The sequence below is a fragment of the Sciurus carolinensis genome, chromosome 8 (assembly GCF_902686445.1).
Source record: "Sciurus carolinensis chromosome 8, mSciCar1.2, whole genome shotgun sequence".
In the NCBI taxonomy this organism is placed as follows: Eukaryota; Metazoa; Chordata; class Mammalia; order Rodentia; family Sciuridae; genus Sciurus; species Sciurus carolinensis.
This window is the reverse complement of record NC_062220.1, coordinates 121,739,856-121,760,442: the sequence shown is the minus strand read 5'-3', so window position 1 is coordinate 121,760,442 and position 20,587 is coordinate 121,739,856. Positions and strand designations below refer to the sequence as shown.

Genomic DNA, 20,587 nt, shown 5'->3' with positions numbered 1-20,587 from the left:
TACCTCCACACAAGGAAAAGACCTGAGTTGAATCATGTGCAGCGATGGACATGGGTAACCCCTCCAACCTCTGGTTTCCAAGCCCACCCAGTGATACCAGTTCAGCTTCTGGCACTAAGCCCAAGGGTACAAGGAAAGCAGCTCACACAGGCAGAGCAGTCACTGCAGTGAGAGGTCCCAATACTTCCAAGTTCCTCCCTGGCTGGCCCTTTGTACATTTTCTGAGGGTAGTAAAAGCCTCAGGTCTGGCTGTCTCTCCCTCTGGAGATAGTCAGTATTCTCTCTTGAATATATATCTACTTTCCTAAATAATCTTCTGTTTATGCCTTTTTGGGTGGGGTGCAGACCCAGGACATTCTTCAGATCCCACTTTTCCCCATGTTCTTTGATTTGTATACCCATATCCTAAACACATACCATCCAAATGGCCAATGAGGAAAGCAGAGGACAGGACCTGTGACTTCCCACACTCACCTCACTGCGTTCTGACACTCCACTGGGGGTTTACCCACCCATAATCCCATGGCAGACAAGACCCAAACTCTGTCCAGGCCTATCAGTTCATGTAGCCTCAGTCACTGGTGATGGGGGAGGGGGAGGCTGAATCAGGCCACTTCCACACTTTTCTAGCAAGAGAGCATGCTGTGACCTAACATCTTTCCAAGGATATGGGAGAAGAGATTTTAAAAGCAAAAGCAATCCTTGCCTAAGCACAAAACCAAAAACTCCAACCCCATTCCAATGGTTGTTGCCCCAACTAAGTCTGAACACGTACCTTGTCCAGAGTCTTTGCTTCCAGAAGCTGTGCACTCCAATAACTGCTCCAGTTATTGGGTCTTTCTGTGGTTCTCTCTGGACACCAAACTGGCAGCCCTGCCTCTGGGACAAGAGCACACCCCCAAGCCCACCTCCTGGCCCAAGGTGAGGATCAAACTCAGGGTGTGGTTTCAGGCCACATGATACTCCTCACCCTTCTCCTACTCAATGCTTGATCCCTGAAGGCAGGAATGAGCCCTCCTGGAGGCAACCCCGGGTACCTGGACTGGAATTCCTCCTGCCTCACACCATTAGGAGGCCTGAAGAAAAGGGTAAAGGCCAGGGAAGGGGATCCTTCTTGATGCTCAGCCCTTCAAAGAACCATCTCATCCACCCCACTCCTTTACTCCCTTATAGCCATTCCTCACTTCCCCCAGAAGGGCACTTCCTGTAGGAGGCCTGAGGGATTTTTAAAAAGTTCCTACCTAGCCCATTCAGAGTAAGCAAATGGCAAACACCTATTTCTACCTTAACCTCCCCCCAGGTGGTTCATTCCTTAGGAGGAATGCCTAAACAGAGTTAAGAAACAGGAACCCTTCAGCTGGTGTTGAGACAGCTGAAAGAGCAGTGCCACTCATTGACCATTTGAAGTACCAATGCCAGGTAGAAAGGGACACATCATACTAGGCAGAAAGGCATTGCTGGGCAGAGTACAGTCACTAGACAAATTACACAACCCAGAGGCTTAAGCACATCTGACTAATGTCACAGAGGGCCCAGAACATGCCACCACTGCCCCCAAACCCGAATCTGAGGGCAGCACTGGTCCTGTTCCCAGACTAACACCAACCCCCAACAATGGTCATCTCATATTCCAGGTATGGTGCTAATAGATGTGGCTGCAAGGGGCAGCCCCTCCCAAGCCACAGGAGAGACTGCCTAGAAGGGATGAAGTAGATCAGGATCCAGAAGAGTACCAGGATTAGATTCAACACCAGCCCAGTCAAAAACACAAGACTGTTTTCCCTGTACCCCTGGCGTACAGTCCTTCCCTCCTTGAAGCCTTGCCCATTCTCATTCTCCACCAGGACCTAGGCAATCTCATCTGCCATGAGTGATGAGCTGCTGGGGGAAGGAGTTGAAAAGATCTGGTATCAATGAAGCCTCCCATAGGCCTAAGAAAAGCTTTATCTCCATCTCCAGTTGCAGATAAGAAAAAGTTCTTGGGGGTTAAGAAACTTGCCCAAGGTGACAAAAGCAAGTAGGTAGTGGAGTGAGGAGCCTCAGCCTGACTCTAAAGGTCAACCTACCTTCACCTTACTCCCTGGCAGGGCCAGGGAGGCCACTCACTGAAGGCCTATATGTGAGCTGCTCAGAGGAGGGGGTGGCTGCCTACTATCTCCAGTACTGCCGACCTACCCACAGCAGGGCCTTACCTGGGCTGCATTCTCCTGAATTCAATGAGAGAACAGGCTTAGCTCCTCTACCAGAAGCAACAAGGCAGGGACTCCCATCATGCAGCTTTGGGGACCCCACCTGTTGCTCCTCTGAGAACACCCCCAGCCTTGGTGACCTCCTGCTGTGCCCCTCTAGGTATGGGCTGGTGGTGGGTGGGGTTCATTGCTCTGGGCAAGCCCAGCCATGTAATCTAGCCAGAACCTGGATGCTGGCCAACCCTCCTGGCTCTCCTCCCAGACCGTCCTGGAAAGCAACAGGCTCCATGAATGCCAGGAGCCCAGCCCTCCCTCTGCTGCAGCTTCTATGAAATAAACGATTGGGTTCACAGACTTGTATTAGTCTATGCAGTAATGGGAATCTGGGCTGGCCTCTGCTTTCTCTAACCCTCAGGTCTATAGTGAGGAAGATGGCATCTAACCGAGTCCAATAACTTCCCCAATCCCATCCTGAAATGCCTAAGAGCCCTACTAGAGACTGTGCTGTTTATTTGGGGCTGAGCCCTGTCCGGTCCCCAAAACCACATGCCCATATGTACTCTTCCTCCATAGGTGAGGAAGCTTCTGGGTAACATCACCATAAGGAAAAGGGTAAAAGGACAGCTGTGAGGGAAGGCCTGGATCAAAGCGCTGCACCACACCAGGCATTATGGCCCCTAAGTCTTGCCTCCCTGAAAGGCAGAGTCTTGTCCCTTCCTTCTCCTCCTAGCACTTCTAGCTTTGGAGACAATGAGAAGTAGGGCCAGAATGTTTTGGGGGACCTGCAGCTGGATTTACCCCGTTGTACTCTCCTAGTAACAGTCCCAGGCCTGGTCCAGTCTGGCTCACAGTGCTAAGACCAGGATGAGGCTGTGGATGCTACTGGGAAGGGGCAGGTGAACACTGCTCAAAAAGCAGAGTAATAATTTAAGATTATGGTAAGTATTATAAAAACAGACTTACCTCCAAACTCTGTCCCCAATTGCCCTGCCTACCCAGGAGGAACCTGAGCTACAGGTAAAAGACTCACTGGGACAAAAGAGCAGGAGCCCTGAGAGGCCAGGAGGACAGCAAAACGGGAGGCGGGGCGGGGCTTGCCATCCCTCCCATGCAAAGAGAAACTGGGAATTCAGGAGGCAAGAGGCCTCTCCAGCCCCAAACCTACCTGTTCTTGCTTGTGGGTAGGGCTCAAAGGCCTAGGGTAGCACCAGCACATGGAAGTTCTCCAGAAATGCAGATGCTTGGGTTGGAGATATTGCACAAAGGTAGAGTGTTTATCTAGTACGAACAAGCCCCTGGGTTCTATTCCGTACACCACAAAGAACGAAAAAGAGAGAGACGATGCAGATGTTTGCCAGGCACAGTGTAATTCCAATGGCTCCAGAGACTGACACAGAGGGATCACAAGCCAGCCTCAGCAACTCAGCAAGGCCCTAAAAACTAAGAAAGACCCTGTCTCAAAATAAAATATAAAAAGGGCAAGGGATGTGGTTCAGTGGCTGAGCACCCCTAGGTTCAATCTCTAGTACCCAAAAAAAAAAAAAAAAGCAGATATTCAGCCCCTGCGCCGAACAGCACATGCACTGGGCTTTTCAATCAGTACATTGTGCTAAACTGAGGAACTTCAAGTGGAAGGAGAAAGGTCTCAAAAGGAAGACACACTTCCCATGTCAACAAGCCCAGCAGGTGGTGACTATAAATGGTAGAACTGGAACATGAGACAGCCCAGCCTGGCACCACGGGCACCGTGGAGCCTGGACAGTGGTCATGGGTGGGGGGAGGGGGGTTCAGGGTGACAAACCTGGCCAGAGAAGAGACACAGATGGTAGGCACAGAAGTGGCTCCATAGGCTGAGGGTGTAGCTTAATGGTGAAGCACTTGCCTACCATGCATCAGGCCCTGGGTTGGATTCCTAGCACTAAAAAGATAAAAGAAAAGGAAGAGAGAGAGAGAAAGAAGCAACTCCACAGGGGTGGGAGAACAAGCAGAAAGAGAGCAGGCATACAGGCTGGGGTTGTGGTTAAGTGGTAGAGTACTTGCCTAGCAAGTGTGAGGCACAGGGTTCAATTCTCAGCACCACATAAAAATAAAAGTTCATCAACAAACAACTAAAAAAAAAGTATGTGTGTTTGTGTTTGTGTGTTTGTGTGTGTGTGTGTGTATCATATAAAGAGTGCAGGAGTAACTAGGTGAATTCCACCCACAAGGAGTTAAAAGGGCATCAAGAATCCTGAGCTACCCAGCTGGAAGAGACTATCCTGATCATCTCACCTGCCTGGGGACATCCTTTAAATGAGATAACTGAGTGCCAAAGGGAGGCACATGTCACAGATGAGTCACAGAGCTGCAGCCACCTAGCCCACGGCTTCAGGAGCCAGACTGACTTTTCAGTTTCAAAATCAACCATGGTAGCTAACCATGGCAAGAATTAAAAACAAAACTTCTATCACCACTACTTCATAAAAGAAAACATTTCAAAATCCAAAAACCAGCAAGAATCACCTCTGTAGTAGAGGAGTCCTCCCAAGAAAGGAAGGCTGACAACCCTTCATCCATATTGCTGTCCAGGACTGGCAAAAGTTCTGAGGCAAACCATTAGAAACTGCTGCCCTGCCCCAGGACACAGTATAGACAGAGATGGCATGAATCTTTTGTTTGGGTGTCAAAATCACTTCTCAGGCCCTGGATTCAGTTTCTGGCAAAGAAAGAAAAGAAGGAAGGGAAGGGAATAGAAGAGAAGGAAAGGATGCTCAGGCCCCATTCAGACTTACCAACTAAGGCCTTCATCTTAGCCCCTGGAGATTCAATGTGTAAGAAAAGGGGGATATTTTAAAATGAGACAGGACTGTTCCAGAAAGAAAAAGAACTTCAAAAACCCAACAAAATGACAGGTTAAACCAAATGTCAGCCAGGCACTGAGGATACTGAATTCTCATGCACCTTAGAAAACCCTAGGATGGTATCTTTCTTTTTCTTTTTAAGTTGGCAATAGGTCATTATTTTATTTATTTATATGCAGTGCTGAGAATCAAACCCAGTGCCTTTGCACATGCTAGGCAAGCACTCTGCCACTGAGCCACAACCCCAGCCCAGGATGGTATCTTTTAAAGCTGAAAACATGCAAATCTTTTGGCCCCAAAACTTACTTAGATATGCACCAACAGGAATGTGTGCATATTCACCCAACCACAGGCAGTCATGCTCATGGAAACTGTTTACCAGAACGCACTGTCAGAACAACTCCTATGCCTACCCACAGGAAAAAGGGTATACTTATAACCTGAAACTATAAAGAACTATGGCCCAGTGAAGAGGATCAAATGTTTAGGTCGAATCACATGAATCTGTTGTGTAGAAGTCAAAAAACAGCTGGTTGAGTTGAGCATGGTGGCGCACATGGTGGCACCTACAATACCAGTAGCCTAGGAGGCTAAGGCAGGAGGATCGCAAGTTCAAAGCAGCCTCAGAGAAAAAGAGAGGTGCTAAGCAACTCAGTGAGACCCTGTCTCTAAATAAAATACAAAACAGGGCTGGGGATGTGGCTCAGTGGTTGAATGCCCCTGAGTTCAATCACTGGTACCAAAAAATCCCCCAAAAAACAGCTGGTTGCTAATTTCATACGGTTTGACCTACACTAGACATAAATGAACCTCTCAAACACTGTTGAATAAAGAAGCCAGATCAAAAATAAGTACATGTAGTGTTTCATTTACATTTATTCAAAAGCAGGCAGCATTAACCCAGCAGTACCCATGAGAAGGAAGCATCAAGAGTAACTGAGGGCTAGGCACAGTGGCAGAGCACTTGCCTAGCATGTGTAAGGCACTGAGTTTTCAGCATCACATATAAATAAAGGTCCACTGACAACTAAACAAATATTTTAAAAATTAAAAAAAAAAAAAAAAAATGGCTGAAAGGGCACACCACAGAATTGGGAGGTTGTTTCTCCCCTGGATGCTGGTTACATCAGCTTGTTCAAATGACAAATTCTTGAAACTATGTACACCTTTTCCATAGGATATACTGCAGACATGCAGTAAACAGTAACTTTCTAGAGGGGAGACAGAGATTCACTTGATCCTGTTTAGCACATAGACCTAGTCCAAACTGTGACCTCCCCTGAACCTCCAATCACAATACTGGAAGTGGAACACTGCAAGTCAGCTGGCAAAGTGGCAAAATAGCAAAGTCCAGAACTCAAAAGGATTAGCCAGGAACCCAAAGGAAACCTAGAAAGCACTTGAAAATCTTATTAGAGGCAGACTCAGGTCTGCTATCTAAAGATGAAAACAACTTGACAATGTGTTTTTTTTTTAATTTCCTAAGGTCTAACACTTTCAAAGGGGACAGTTGTTAATCAAATCCTAAAAGGAAAGCCCAGGAAAGGAAAGAAAACTTGTTCAAAGAGGACACTGAAGAATAACCAGTAAGGGTCTCAAGAGGGTACCCAAGGTAGTGGGCTAGGTGTATCAAAAAGAGGAAACCAAGACAAAAATGGGCAAGGCTCTCAGGAAATTAAAGTATAAAGGAGTTGCTTTGCTGGGGAGAAGGAAACAGCTCACTTGTTCCTGTAGGATAATCCACCCAAGTGACTAGTCCCTCAAAATGGCTCAGGAGGTACAACCAAAGATCAGGAATCAGTTTTTTTTTAGTCCAAATGGGGGTGGGAATGGGGATCTATGAGATACCTTGGACATGCATCAGTTTCATTTTTATTCACTAGTTTTATTTATGCAGCACTAGTGACTGAACTCAGGGCCTCACACATGCAAGGCAAGTACTCTATCACTGGTTTATACCCTTGGACTTATTTTTGTTTAGTTTTTAAACACTTTTTTTTTTTCTTGTGATGATGCTAGGTATCAAACCCAGGGCCTTCTGCACACTAGGCAGGTACTCTACAATCAAGCTACAGTCCCAGCCTCAGAATTTTAGAAAGCAATTTTCTGGGGGTGATGCTGGAGATTTAACCCAGGGGTGCTATACTACTGAGAAACATCCCCAGTCCTGTGTTTTTTTTGTTTTTTTGAGACAGGGTCTTGCTAAATTGTTTAGGGTTTCATTAAGTTGCTCACACTGACTCTGAACTTGCGATCCTCTTGCTTCGGCCTCCCAAGTCACTGGGATTACAGGTGTGTGACACCACACCCAGCTTCAAAGTAATTTTTTTTTTTTTTTTTGGCCGGGCTATGGATTGAATCCAGGGCCTTGTGCTTGTGATGCAAGCACTCTACCAACTGAGCTATATCCCCAGCCCTTAAAGTAATTTTTAAGGAAAAATTAAGAAACTGCTATTGAAAATATTACAATCTATGATCCTAAGCCAGAAAACCCCCCAGGTGATATAATTTACAGAGATCTCACCTGTCCAGCAGGTAACTTGAATTTTTTTTTTTTGGGGGGGTGGTACCTGGGACTGAATCCAGGTAGAACCCATGGGTGCTTAACCACTGAGTCACATCCCCAGTTCTTTTTTTTATTTTGAGACAGGGTCTTGCTAAGTTGCTGAGGCTGGAGTGGAACTTTCGATCCTTCCAGCACCTCACCTGGCTATAGCAGGTAACTAGAGCTCACCCAGAAAATCAGAATTCATTCAGATTTGGAGGAAAATGCTTGCAGTTTCACTGCACTTTAAAATTGTACTTCAGGGATGCTAAAAGCATTAAGGAACAAGGCTCAGAGATTAAAAAAAAAAAAAAACTATAAAATAAACAGGCACTTGTTTGCCAAGAGGAACACTGCTCAAAGGTGAAAAGCAGACTACTCAAGAAGCAACAAGAATAAAATGCTGAAATCCCCCAAATGGTCACTGGCTGGTAGAACATGCGATGATGTGTGGAAGGGCACCACCTCAGAACCCTTTAGAAGTTGGGGCAAGAAACAAAGAAACTATGGACACAAACATACCAAGGTCAATCTCTAAGGGTACTTCTGGCTCAGTATACACAGAGTGCAAACCCAGCCAAAACAAGCTGCCTGGTGTTTCAGGATCCAGACAGATGGCAGGAAACAAAAAAAAAAGAAAAGCTAGGGAATAATTAATTCACAATTCAAAAGCATGGTGACTTCTGGAGGGAGGCAGGATGGCTCAGGGAGCGGTGCCATGTGGGTGTCCAAGGAACTCAGGAAGGCTGCTATTTGGCAATGGGGGACCCAAGGTGTTCTGCTTAGTGAGACACTATTAACTGCATAGTACGTTTTTCCTATATCCCTATATTCTTTTAAATTATATATATATATATATTTTTTTTGTTGTTGTTGTTGTTTTGTTGTTGTTGTTGTTAATGGACATTTATTTATTTATATGCAATGCTGAGACTCAAACCCAGTGTTTCACACATGCCAGACAAGTGCTCCACCACTGAGCCACAACCTCAGTCCCCTATATCCCTATATTCTTTAAGATGTGTGTATATATGTGTACTTTACACCAGTCACTATCTTTGTAAATAAGTTCTTAGAAATCAATCTCTAAGTGTACTAAGGAAGCTGAGACTGCTCTGTGAAGAAGCCCTAAAAGAAGGGAAGGTGGGGTTGAGATCTTCCTGATTCAGGTAGGAGCCAAGAAGACAAAGCTGAGGACCCTCCCAGAGTACCTCCCTCTTGCCAACTAAGAGATTACTTGATTCAGAGACCCAGGAAGCACAGCAGTTACCGCAGCACTGAGGAACTAGGGAAATGAGAGTTTTGATGAGATGTTTTGATCAGATGAAAGTTTTGGAGGGCTCAGGTCTCACAGGAGATAACCCAGAAAATATCACTCTGTCCTAATAAATACAAAGTAATAGAAGCCAAGCCTTCTATAACCAGAAGAGCAGGTGCACCTCACCTAACAGAGTTGCCCAGGAGAGGAAAACCCTAGGTATCCTCCCAAGGACTGGACAAGGAGTTAGGGCAGAATCAGAGCTATTTTAAGTGAAAATATCAAAGTCTAGAACACTTGGCTCAGTGGTATAGTGCCTGTCGAGCGTGTGTGAGTCTTGAGTTCAAAATCCAGCTCCACAAAAATTAAAAAATAAAACTCAACCGAAGTCTAGAACACAACTCCCCTTTGCAGTAACTCCAGCCAAGCCCTCTCACTGAGTTTGATTGGCATTCGAAGCCCAATTAACGCTAAGTTGTCCTTCTCACACACGATCAAGTCACCCCCTGCTTAAAAGTTTTAAATGGGTTCCCGATGCCTGGGATAAAGTCCATGCTCCGACCTGGCATGCAGAGTTGTTCTCAGCAGGGCACTAAACCCACCTTTACCCTTCCACAATCTCACCTATAAGAACCCTACAGGCTGTGCCCTCTGATAGGATGACCTTCCCACTCAGTCCCTCCCTGTTCCAAGCAGGTCCTACCTTTCTCCTCCCTCCTCACATAACAGCAGCACTAGCTGCCAAGGTGCTTCTGTCTGCATACCTCCTCTCCTGTCCATCCTGATTCCTGATCCCCACTGAACAGCACCCCCAAATTAAGGGACACTGTGTTCCAACCAGCCCCAGCAGCAGCACTGGGCATGCAGCAGGTACTCATAAGTATTTGTTAGGTGAGCAAATGCCAAATAGGAAGAACCAAGACTGAGAAGAAAGATGAAATAACACATGAAAGATGATAAAGAGGCACAGTGCCCTCCCTTGTCACCATTACAAAACTGTGTTGTTTACACTCTTAAAAATTAGTCAGGGCTCCCAAAGAGCTTTTGATTATGTGATTTCAATATAACTGTGGATTATATGTCACTGTTCTAGTTACTATACTGAAAAAAAAAAAAAGATAACTTTTTTTAATCACTTGATTTAAGCTAGGCCTTGTGGCACACACCTGTAATCCCAGCAACTTGGAGACTAAACAAGTTTAAGTTCAGCCTCAGCAACATAGCAAGACCCTGTCTCAAAATTTTAAAAATAAATAAAAGAACTGGGGATACAGCTCAGTAGTAGAGAGCCCTGGATTCAATCCCCAGTACCAAAATAAATAACTTGATTTAAACTATCAACAATAAATATATTTCACATCAACCTAAACATTTTAATGGGAAAAAAACAAAACAAAACACTATTTTGAAAGTTGAGCACAATGGCACATGCCTATGATTCCAAACAACTCAGGAGGCTGAGACAGGAGGATCTCAAGTTCAGGTTAGCCTCAGAAATTTAGTGAGACCTTGTCTCAAATTTTTTAAAAATTTTAAAAAAGGTTGGGGATATAGCTCAGTGGTACAGCAGCCAGTGGTACACGTTAAATCTCCAATACCAGAAAAATGATAAACTTGGTGAGAAGGCTGGCATTGTTATACCCTTTAAAAATCTTGTTAATGTCTGGCTTTATGGAAGCACTGGATCCTCTTTATCTGCTGGGTACTGAGTCTGCTAGGATCTGTAGTTTTGACTAAAATTTACAAAGAAAGCTGGTCTTACCCAGAATGAAGGAAGGAGTATTTTAATCTTTTCAGATAGTTGTGACTATTATTTCCTTGATTTTACATTAAAGCTTGATGAGTGATCATTTCTTAAAACTCATATCCATAGTTGTTTTTTTTTTTTTTTTTTTTTGGCAGTATTAGGAATAGAACCCAGAACTTCCCACATGCTAGGCAAAGCAAGCATGCTATCACTGAGCTACATCCCCAGTCCCATGTTTCTTAGAGACAGATAGTTTATGTTGCTAAGGCTGGCCTCAAGCAATCCTCTTGTCTCAGACTTCTCAGTAGCTGGGATTATAGGCATGCTCAGCATGCTCAGCGAAGATTCTATGACATCAAACACTGGTCATTTGGAAATACTGGCTGACTTGAGTTAATCAGTTTCTTTCAAATGTTGTCATATTTCATCATACAACACCAAGAAATTCCATGAGTCAATATCACTGCTCATCTTATCAGAGAGAAATCTGAGTGCCAAGCTCACAGTGATAGATAATATTTTCCAAAATTCTCATTTTCCCTTGAAAGCTCAAATTTTTCATTGGTAACAATTTTCCTTCAAGGACAGGTTCACTTACTTCATCTGAGAAAATGTCTAACAAATTCTCCAGGTGCACATAAGCACTTTTGTCTGTCATTCTTTAACATACAAATAAAATTCCATGAGAAAAAGCAGTCAGTTTGCTTCCTAGTTCAAACAAACATGAAGTGCTTTTCCTGGATACACTATTGTATTTAAGTCTGTGGCAGAAGAGTCCCATGCTTTATTCCCACTTGAGCATACAGAATGTTAAAAAGTCATGCTGGGCATGGTGGTACCTGCCTTTACTCCCAGCAACTTGAGAGTCTGAGGTAGAAAGATCACAAGTTCAGAGCTTGCCTCAGCAATTTAGCAGACCCTCAGTAACTTAGCAAGACCCTGTCTCAAAATAATAAATAAATAGATCTAGTCTCCTGCCCAGATAAAAAAAAGTCAAGGATGGAGACTTAATACTCAGTCACCTATACTGCCTCCTCTGAACAAGTGTATGATTGGCAGTCACAACTGGCTGCAGGTAGAAAACATGACTATGAAGAGGAATGCCAATGAACTTAAATGTCAAACATGGGCCAAAGGCCAATAACTTAAAAGTATTATGAAAAGGGTCCAAAGATTTATAAACAATTCTTTGAGAATAGATGACATGCACTATCTCGAATATTTCTAATAACCCACTTTCCAGGCAAGGAAAATGAGGTCTATAAAGGTTAAGGACTGGCACACAGAAAAAACAGGTTTGACACTGGAGCCCTCTTCCCAAAAACATACAAAAATCCTGGGCAACAGGCCTCCTACCAAACCTGAAGTGCCACTTCAAATGGCATCCACAAAAACTCTTAAGAGTCAGGGCCAGCAGAAACTATCACAAGAAAGGATCTCCGTCCTAGAAGCCTGCTAACTCACAGACCAGAAAAACTTCATCTGAGCAATGTTGCTCCTGTGCCTGCTGGTTAGGCAAGCTGTGGACCTGTGGGCCTCGTGCACCTGGAGGCAGAAGAGCTCCATGGGAGACGGTGCTACCAGGAAGCAGGATGTGCATGCTGCCTGCTGGGGGCATGAAGTCAAAGTCCCCTCCTGCCCAAAGCAGCTAAGCCCGCCCTGCTGCCCTTATCAGGATCAACACATCCATGGAATGTGGGACTTTGGAAATAATTCTCTCCCCTTACCTTGCAAGGGAGCTGCCTGAGACTCACACCTGGCCTTCTGAGGCTCAGGTTCACCTATCACAGTCAAAAGGCAACCCAAGCACACTGCTTGACACCTTGGTAACACTTCAGAAGGCCAAGGCTTAGTCCCTTCCCTCATGACTCAGACCCCTTGGACCTATCTACCAAGAAGGCCCACTTTGTCTCCCACATCACCAACAGTCTCCCCTTACACCATCATCAGCAGAGACTGAATACTTTTCATTCACCCATACTGAAAGAACCCCAAGAAAGAAAGGTGCTCAACTCGGAGTTCCCTGCAACACAGAGATTATCTCCACAGGCCTCTTTTAGAGGTGTTCAGCAGAGGCACATTTCCATTGAGCAAATTCCCACATGCCAGAAGGGAAGGAGCCAAGATAAAGGGTAAGGATGGCCCAGAGAACCCCTTAGTCCCTGCAGGGAAGGAGGGCACTGCAAGGGATCACCCTCCAGCTCTACCAGGCATCTCCCAACCCCTCAAAATGAAAACCTTAGCTGTCCTCCAGCCCAAGCACTGCTCAAAGTAAGAAGCCCTCACAATTGTATTTAAGGCTTCCACACACACCTTACTGTTAGAATTTCTCTACCCATTTTATGACTCTAATTACTTAACTTCCCTGAATCCCTTGTACAATAGAGATTGAAAAAAGACTGAAGATGATCAGGACAAGTACAGTCCTGTGTTTATAAATTGAGATATAAAAAATAACCAACCACAAGCCTAGAGCAGTGGCACACACCTGTAATCCCAACAACTTGGGAGACTGAAGCAGGATGATTGCAAGTTCGAGACCAGCCTCTGCAACCTAATGAGATCCTGCCTTAAAAAGATAAAAAGCGGGGCTGGGGTTGTGGCTCAGTGGTAGAGCGCTTGCCTAGCATGTGTGAGGCACTGGGTTTGATTTCCAGCACCACATAAAAATAAATAAAATAAAGGTCCATCAACAACTAAAAAGAATATTTAAAAATAAAAGATAAAAAGAGGAACTGGGGTTGTGGCTCAGTGGTAGACTGCTTGCCTAGCATGTGTGAGGCACTGGATTTGATCCTCAGCACCACATAAAAATAAATAAATAAAATAAAGGTATTGTGTGTCCATCTATGACTAAAAAAATTAAAAATAAATAAAATGAGCTAAACACGGTGGCACATGCACATACCTGTAATCCCAGCAACTCCGTAGGAGGCTGAGGCAGGAGGATCACAAGTTCAAGGCCAGCCTCCTCAACTCAGTGAGACCCCAACTCAAAATAAAATATGAAAGAGGCAGGGAATGTGGTTCAGTGACTGAGCACCCATGGATTCAATCCCCAGTACCAAAAAAATAATAGTAAAATAAAATGGGAGGGATGTAACTCAGGGGTAAAGTGTCCTTAGGTTCAATCCCCCACACCTCCAAAAACAAAAATAAAAACAAGTTCGACCACCTATAATGTCCTATTCAAAATTATTCCCCATCTTATAATGAAAGCCTTATGTGCGTACAATAATTAATAATAATAATAATAAATAAAACACACACACAAAGTCAGCTTGGTGGCACACACCTGTAATCCCAGTGACTTGGGAGGTTAATGGAGAAGGATTCCAAGTCTGAGGCCATTCTCAGCAACTTTGGAAGACCTTGTCTGAAAAAACTAAACAGGACTGGGGATATAGTTCAGTAAAGCTACCCTGGGTTTAACCCACAGTATGAAAGAAAGAAAGGAAAGAAAGGAAAGGAAGAAAGAAAAAACAAAACAAAAAGCCTACCATGGAGCTGGGGCTGAGCACAGGGTAGGAGCCCAAAACAAATGGTCACCCGTCTTCCACCAAATTTCCTAGCACTCTGTCAGGAACTCTGAAAACTATCTTTCATTTACAAACAAAGTTCCCAGAACACCTATCAGACAGAAACCCATAATCTGCCTTCCACAAAAAAGAAAGGTCATGAGGTCCTGGGGAGAGCTGGAGTGAAGAGGAAAAAGGGCCAAGGCAGGAATGCACCCCCCCAGGAACACTCATTCCCAAGACAGGACTCTCCAGACTCACATACCAAATCTTACCCAAGATACACAGAGCAAAAAGGGAGTCATGAGGAAAGTCTGTGTTCCCACTACTACCTTGCTCCTCAGCACCCATCCCTCTTGACTGTCCCTACCCTGGCTATCCTCCCTCTTCTAAATGAGGGTACTCCCTACCTAGGACACCAACCGAGAACACACCACACTCAAGAACCTTAGCTGGGCTGGGGATATAGCTCAGTTGGTAGAGTGCTTGCCTTGCAAGCACAAGGCCCTGAGTTCAAATCCCAAGCACCACCAAAAAAAAAAAAAGTTGCCAAGGAACCTTAGCTGTATAGTCACACAGAGAACTGCTCCAGTGGAGGGAGAGCCTACTGCTCTGTCTCAGCAAGAAAGTTAAGCTGAGGCCTGGGCCTTACCTGAAGCTCTGTCTCTTATACCTGTTTGAAGTCCCTCTTCCACTCTTCCTTCCCTGTTTCTTATTCACTCACCTCCACCCATGCAATGCAGTCTAGGAAACCAACCTCAGGAACCAATCTCCTTTCTCCCAGATACATCAAAGTCAAAAGAAAAAGAAAAACCAGAAGTCCCAGGGGTTCCCAGTTAACTAGTCACACCTTAGCTGTGGCCACAAGCTACCCAAGGGAGCCACAAGGTACCCAAACTTCATTATGTCAGGTCCTGCCAAGCTACACAGAGGCCAACAGGAGCATAAGAAAGCAGCCAAACAACTAAGCAAGGCTGACTCTGGAAATCCTGGCTGCTGAGTCAGCAGGACACAGTCCTGGGGCCAAGAGAAACAGGTGGCTCCCTACAGAACCTCCTAGGAAAGGCCCCTCAGTGCACATGGCCGGGATTCCTCTGTTCCTCATACCTCCCTATAAGAAAATCAGCCCAATTTATTCGTCCATTCAATGAGTAACTGTTAATCCCACTGGCCCTCAGAAAAGTAAAACAGTTCTGAACACCCCAGGTTACAACAGTGGCCTACTCAGCCTTATCACTAGCTTGATTCTATTTATCAACAAAGATATATCACTTGTAGTAGTGGTTCTCAAACCTGGCCACACACCTGACTAACAGTAGGAAAACCAGGTGCCAGGGCCTACCCAGAGATGAGCTGGGCTCCCAGGGAACCTGACTTATAGCTTGAAGTAAGAGTCAGGGCAAAAGCACATAAGCCTCTGCCAAGCAGCACAGGCAAGAGAACTGCTAGGAGAACATGAGCCTATGTTCATCACCCTGAAAAGCCCCAATATGTTCACAAAGGCACAGGTCACTAAGATCCCAGGCCCCACTTTCCCTTCTCATTCACTTTGTGAGCAAGAATTCACCAAGAACTTACCATCTTCCAAGGTAGCAGAATAAGGGAGCTTCAAGGCCACAGGATGAGATTAGGGTTAGGACATTCTACCCATTATTAAAGGATCCACAAATGGGCTGTTGAAGAGGTCAACAGAGGGATGACCAAAGTGTGGGAATGGAAACAGCCCCTGCCCCCTTGCCAGTGAACCCACCCAGAGGTGCTGCTAGGAATGAATCCTGAGGCCCCAGAACGAAATACATAAGACACCTCTACACAGTAGCCACACCCATGCCAGAGAAAACAGTCCTTCCATCTCCATAACAGGTTAACTCCCACCACAAGTATTCACCTCACCAAACCTTTTCCTAAATTACCCTGGGAATACCCATGGGAAAGATGGGGGGGTGACTTGGTAGGACAGCCTGCCTTTCCATACCCCACATACTCCCTCCTCACCTACACCAACTGTGTGCTCAGAGGTAAATCACCCTCAAACAGGGAACAAGCACCTTGCTCCACAAGGAGTGCCAAGGCCCTCTGGCCTAAAGGTAGCTGGCTGACCCATCCCTTGTGGCCTTGGAGGGGGTTTTGGAAGTTAGCAAGGACTGCCAGTTCCCCTGCTCTAACCCCAAAGCCACATTTCCCCTCCCCTCCAATCACTGACATGAAGAAAAACATGGGTTTCATCAAGCCTGGCAGCCTTCCCCAAAGGTCCCAGGGAGTTTCTTAGGGTTACTTTCCACAAATGGTCCATCCACACTCCTCCCAGGACCTTCCTTTCTTGTGGGACCTAGTACCAGCTCTAGGCCATCCCTTCCAGATCAAGTTCACTGGGGTCCCCACCAGCTTTTCTCGCTTTGCCACTCCTGACTAACACTAGGCTCAAGGAAAGCAGTCCCTCCTCACAGGCCTACTCCAGGCCAGGACTCTAACCCTTAGGGCAAGGCCATTCCTAGCAGGAAGCAGTTCTGGTGATTCCAGGTGGACTCAAACTGAACAGGTTGTATGGAAGCCCCTAATGGGGAACCAGAACCTATTCTGGGAGGGGACTGTTTTCCCTACGCTTCCCTAGCAAGATCCCAGCTCTCTCCAGACATATTGTATGAGCCCTTACAGGCTCTGAAGTGAAAGGCATTTAGCCTCCAGCCCCAGAACAAGTTACTCAACCTCCCAGTCTCACTGTGGTAAAAAGGATTCATGATGAATAAGGAGGATTACAGGAAAAAAAAGAAAAAAAACGCACAAGTGCCCCTATCACATGGCCTTAAAAGTCTACCACTAGAAGGCAAGTCTGTGAGCACCAGGAGGCAAAGACCAGCACAATTTAGTCTAGCCATGGGGGCCAAGCACCAAATTTGTAGCAGAAAATGTGGCTGAATGAATAAAAAGCTTGCAAAAGATCCTCACAAGGGCTGGGGTTGTCGCTCAGTGGTAGAGCGCTTGCCTCGAATGCATCAGGCACTGGGTTTTATCCTCAGCACCACATAAATAAAATAAAGGTATTATGTCCATTTGAAAAAAAAAAAAAAAAAAAAAAAGATTCTCACAGGGCCTAATAGGCAGTAGGTGCCCTTGGGCTGGCTTCTTGACACATTTATGGATCTGCATTTTCAGTACTCTACTGACCATGTCCCAAGCCCATTCTTCATGCTGCCTTTTGAAAACCCAGAGCAATAACTCGCTGGTTAAAACTGCTCATCTCCAAGCCAACGGCTATCCAGCATGACATCCAGGGCTCTGCTCCAGCCCAGGACTGGTTCCTCCCACCATGCCTCCACACCACACAGCACCCTGTGCCAGCCCTTAACACCCAATCTTATAATCGTTTGTCTGTCTGTCTTTCCCAGGATGAACCCTGGAGGAGAGTAATAAATGGATGCAACCTCAAGTTGTTTCTATTTTATATACAGGGCTGCTAAAGTATGGCCGCTAAATCACTGTTCAATGTTGCACTGAAAGTAAACGTACCAGGGAAAATGACAGAATTAAGCCTGGCACTGCAGAGACTTCCTGACCATGACCAAGTCCAGTTCCCCTATCCAAGGAGGTAGGAGGGGAGGAACCTGATTACTTCTTCCAGAAAGTGAGAGTTGACTACCAGCAAACAGAATCCAGGAAGAAGAGCTCCTACCCTCCTAGTGATCAGGTTCTGAGGGCAGTGGCTCTCAGCACCAGTGGGCAAGAGCAGGTATGGGGTGGGGCTGATAGCTGCTCAAGGTCAATAGGCCAAGTAAAAAAGGCAGAGCCACAAGTCCCCTGGGTAAACTGAACTTTATTCCTTTCTCACTCCTCTAACTCTCCAGAATTCTCAGTCAGCCCTTCTCCAGGGTCTAGCTGCTGATTAAAAGGCACTCTCCCCAACCCCCTCCCTACTCCACCCCCTCAGATCTAACCCTAACACAGACAGTAAGTATTCCCAGGAAGGCAATAGGCCCTGCAGCTCAATAATGCAAAACCCTGTTGCTCTGAGTCCACAACAGCTGACTTCAAGTGGATCGGAGGTTGTGCTTATTAACAAAATGAGAAATCTGATCTATGGAAAGAAAACACTATGTGAGGATTAATCCAGGACTGAAGTTTATGGAGAAGGCTGGGCTGCTGGCCAAGGCCAGGGAGAGAGGACAGGATCATATCTACCTGTCCCCAGAGCAGGTACCACACAGCATGATAAAGTGCATCACCTCTGCCCCACCTGCACCTCCTATGCTCCTTAAAGCAATTGCAGCAATCATTTCAGTTTTGCTTTAATTAAAAGCCAGGCTCCCTCAGGCTGCTTCTTCCTCTATGCAGAGCCAGCAACCAGAGGGAGATTTTTCTTTTCAGGAATCGCTCGTAAAAACTCAGTGACTAATCTACAAGTCCCAACAACTGGCAAGAAAACACTGCAGGGAGAAATTCTGGGCATACAGCAGCAGTCAGTCACACTGCCAGAGAAGCTGAGCAACAGGCACTCCAAAACATCCCAAAACTAGCCTATAGGAAAACAGAAGCCTTAGGAAAGCCTCCCTTGTGGCAGGCAGGCAGGTGGAGAGGCTCCTCCCAGTCTTCTAAGTTTGCCTTGTGGAACCCAGAGATTTTCATAATAACCTCAATCACACAGGACAGAAGGTTCATTTGAAGGCAGGGCTGCTTATTCCTTGGAACAACCCTGCACTAAAGGACTCAGTTCAGCACCCTAATATCAGCCTCCCACTCCCTCCCTGGTGTTAAGAGCCCACTAAACCAGCAGTCTCACCACGCAGCTTTGTCTCTAGAGGCCAGCCTCAGGCTGGCCCATCTGTTTTTTTTTTTTTTTTTTCAGACCACTTCAGCAACCCTGCTCCACTGAGCATACATACACTCTTTCCTTGAGCCAGGACTACAAACAGACCACATGGCCTGTGCTCATGAAAAATGTCTGCTTGTAGGCCCAGGGAGTCCAGACACTGGCAGATGGGAATGGAAGTGAGGAAGCAAAGCCAGGAGCCAGGGAGCAATAATGTTGGATCCAGAAAAGGGCCAGGGAGCAATAATGCTGGATCCAGAAAGGTCTTGGGTTTGGGTGATCTAGCACTATCCCTCCATCAGTGGTCCCTGGTGGATAGTACCAAGTGCAGCCTAGAAGCTCCAGAGGTCCCTCCACTACTTGCCAGTTCTCCCCATCCCCCAGGGGCAAGAGGCACAGCAATCCCCACATCAGTCAACAATCCACACCACAGGATTCCTATGGGCAAGGCTCTGCCCCTCCCCCCCACATATGTCAGAGGGGTGGCCTCCCTGGGTTACCCCCTTCTGCTGGTGGCCAGTAGGGGGCCGGGAACATAGGTTTCCAGATGTGTTTGGCAATTCTTACCAGAAAAGACACTGGGGATAGAGGGTAGGAGAAGACAAGGATAAATAAATAACTTCGACACCGCTCAGTCAGTCAGGTTCAGCACTGGGCTCTAGTCCCCACTAAGTCCCATGCTGTTCTGGGTGGGGCCGCTGGGAGCATTATCTGGCCTCATTCCCTCCTCTCCGTAAGTCACTGCCCCCCAGGGAGAGACATTTTCTCCCAAACACACACACCCGGGCCTGTGTGAATATGAACCACCTTGGAAGATAAACACAGAGTGACAAGCTGAGGCCCCTTAGCCCCCTCCCTTAGCCAGCCGGTCCCCTCCCTTGCCAGCCGACCCCCTCCCCCCAAGCCCATCTCTCTTCCTGCCAAGCGGCTGCCTACAGAAGAGGTCTGGGGGCAGGGCAGCGAGCCCACCAGTCGCAGAGTCTGACCCTCTGGGAACAGCCCTCCAGACTCGACCTTGTCCCTGTGCGGGCCAGTCTCACTGAGGGGAAAGAGACAAGAGAAAAAGGACTGCAGACGGTACTGGACAGCAGTTCTGGAAATCGCAAAATCTTTTGGCTTAAGGACGGCCGTAAGGCACAGGGCCGTTTGCATAATGGGAACCCGCGCGCCTGTCAGGCAACGTAGCTCGCCCGACGCTGTTCGGATTAGATTGCTAATGAAAAGGCACAAAGAGTCGGCGCCCGCTCGCCCGTCGACCCCCGCTCCGCAGACCCGCGCCCCAGGCCTGGCGCGGCCCCGGGGGCTTTGTGCCCGGGGACCCCGCCGCCTGCGCCCCGCCGGGCACTCGGGCCACAAAGCCCAGCCTGGCTGGAGGTCCCGCGTGCGCCCCCACCCAGGCCAAGTTGACGCGCGCGCCCTCCCACGCCCGCAGCTCCACGTCGCACAGGCTCGCGCGCGTCCACGCCCCTATCCCTGTGGGCGCGCCCGGTCCTCGGCCCCCGCTGGCTCCCCCACACTCCCCGCTGCCCCTCACCTCGTGTGCGTCAGCGGCGGCGCTCCGCCCGCCAGCCGGCCGGCCCTGTCTGCGGCCCCTCGTCCTGGGCGCCCGGCCCTCGCCGCCCGCGCCCGCCCCGTCCGCCTGCCGCCGGCCCGGCTCGGCTCCCCGCCCAGCGCGCCCCGAGCGCC

At 47.1% G+C, this 20,587-nt stretch overlaps 1 protein-coding gene across 2 annotated transcripts in view; it reads right to left on the bottom strand.

Annotated features, from left to right (window-relative positions):
* Positions 1–20,587, bottom strand: part of Hic2 (HIC ZBTB transcriptional repressor 2) — a 31,490-nt gene extending 10,903 nt beyond the window's left edge. For both annotated transcript variants that reach the window (XM_047562733.1, XM_047562732.1), the window contains exon 1: positions 20,436–20,587. The gene's annotated coding sequence lies outside the window, so the exon portion shown is untranslated. The remainder of the gene's footprint in view (positions 1–20,435) is intronic.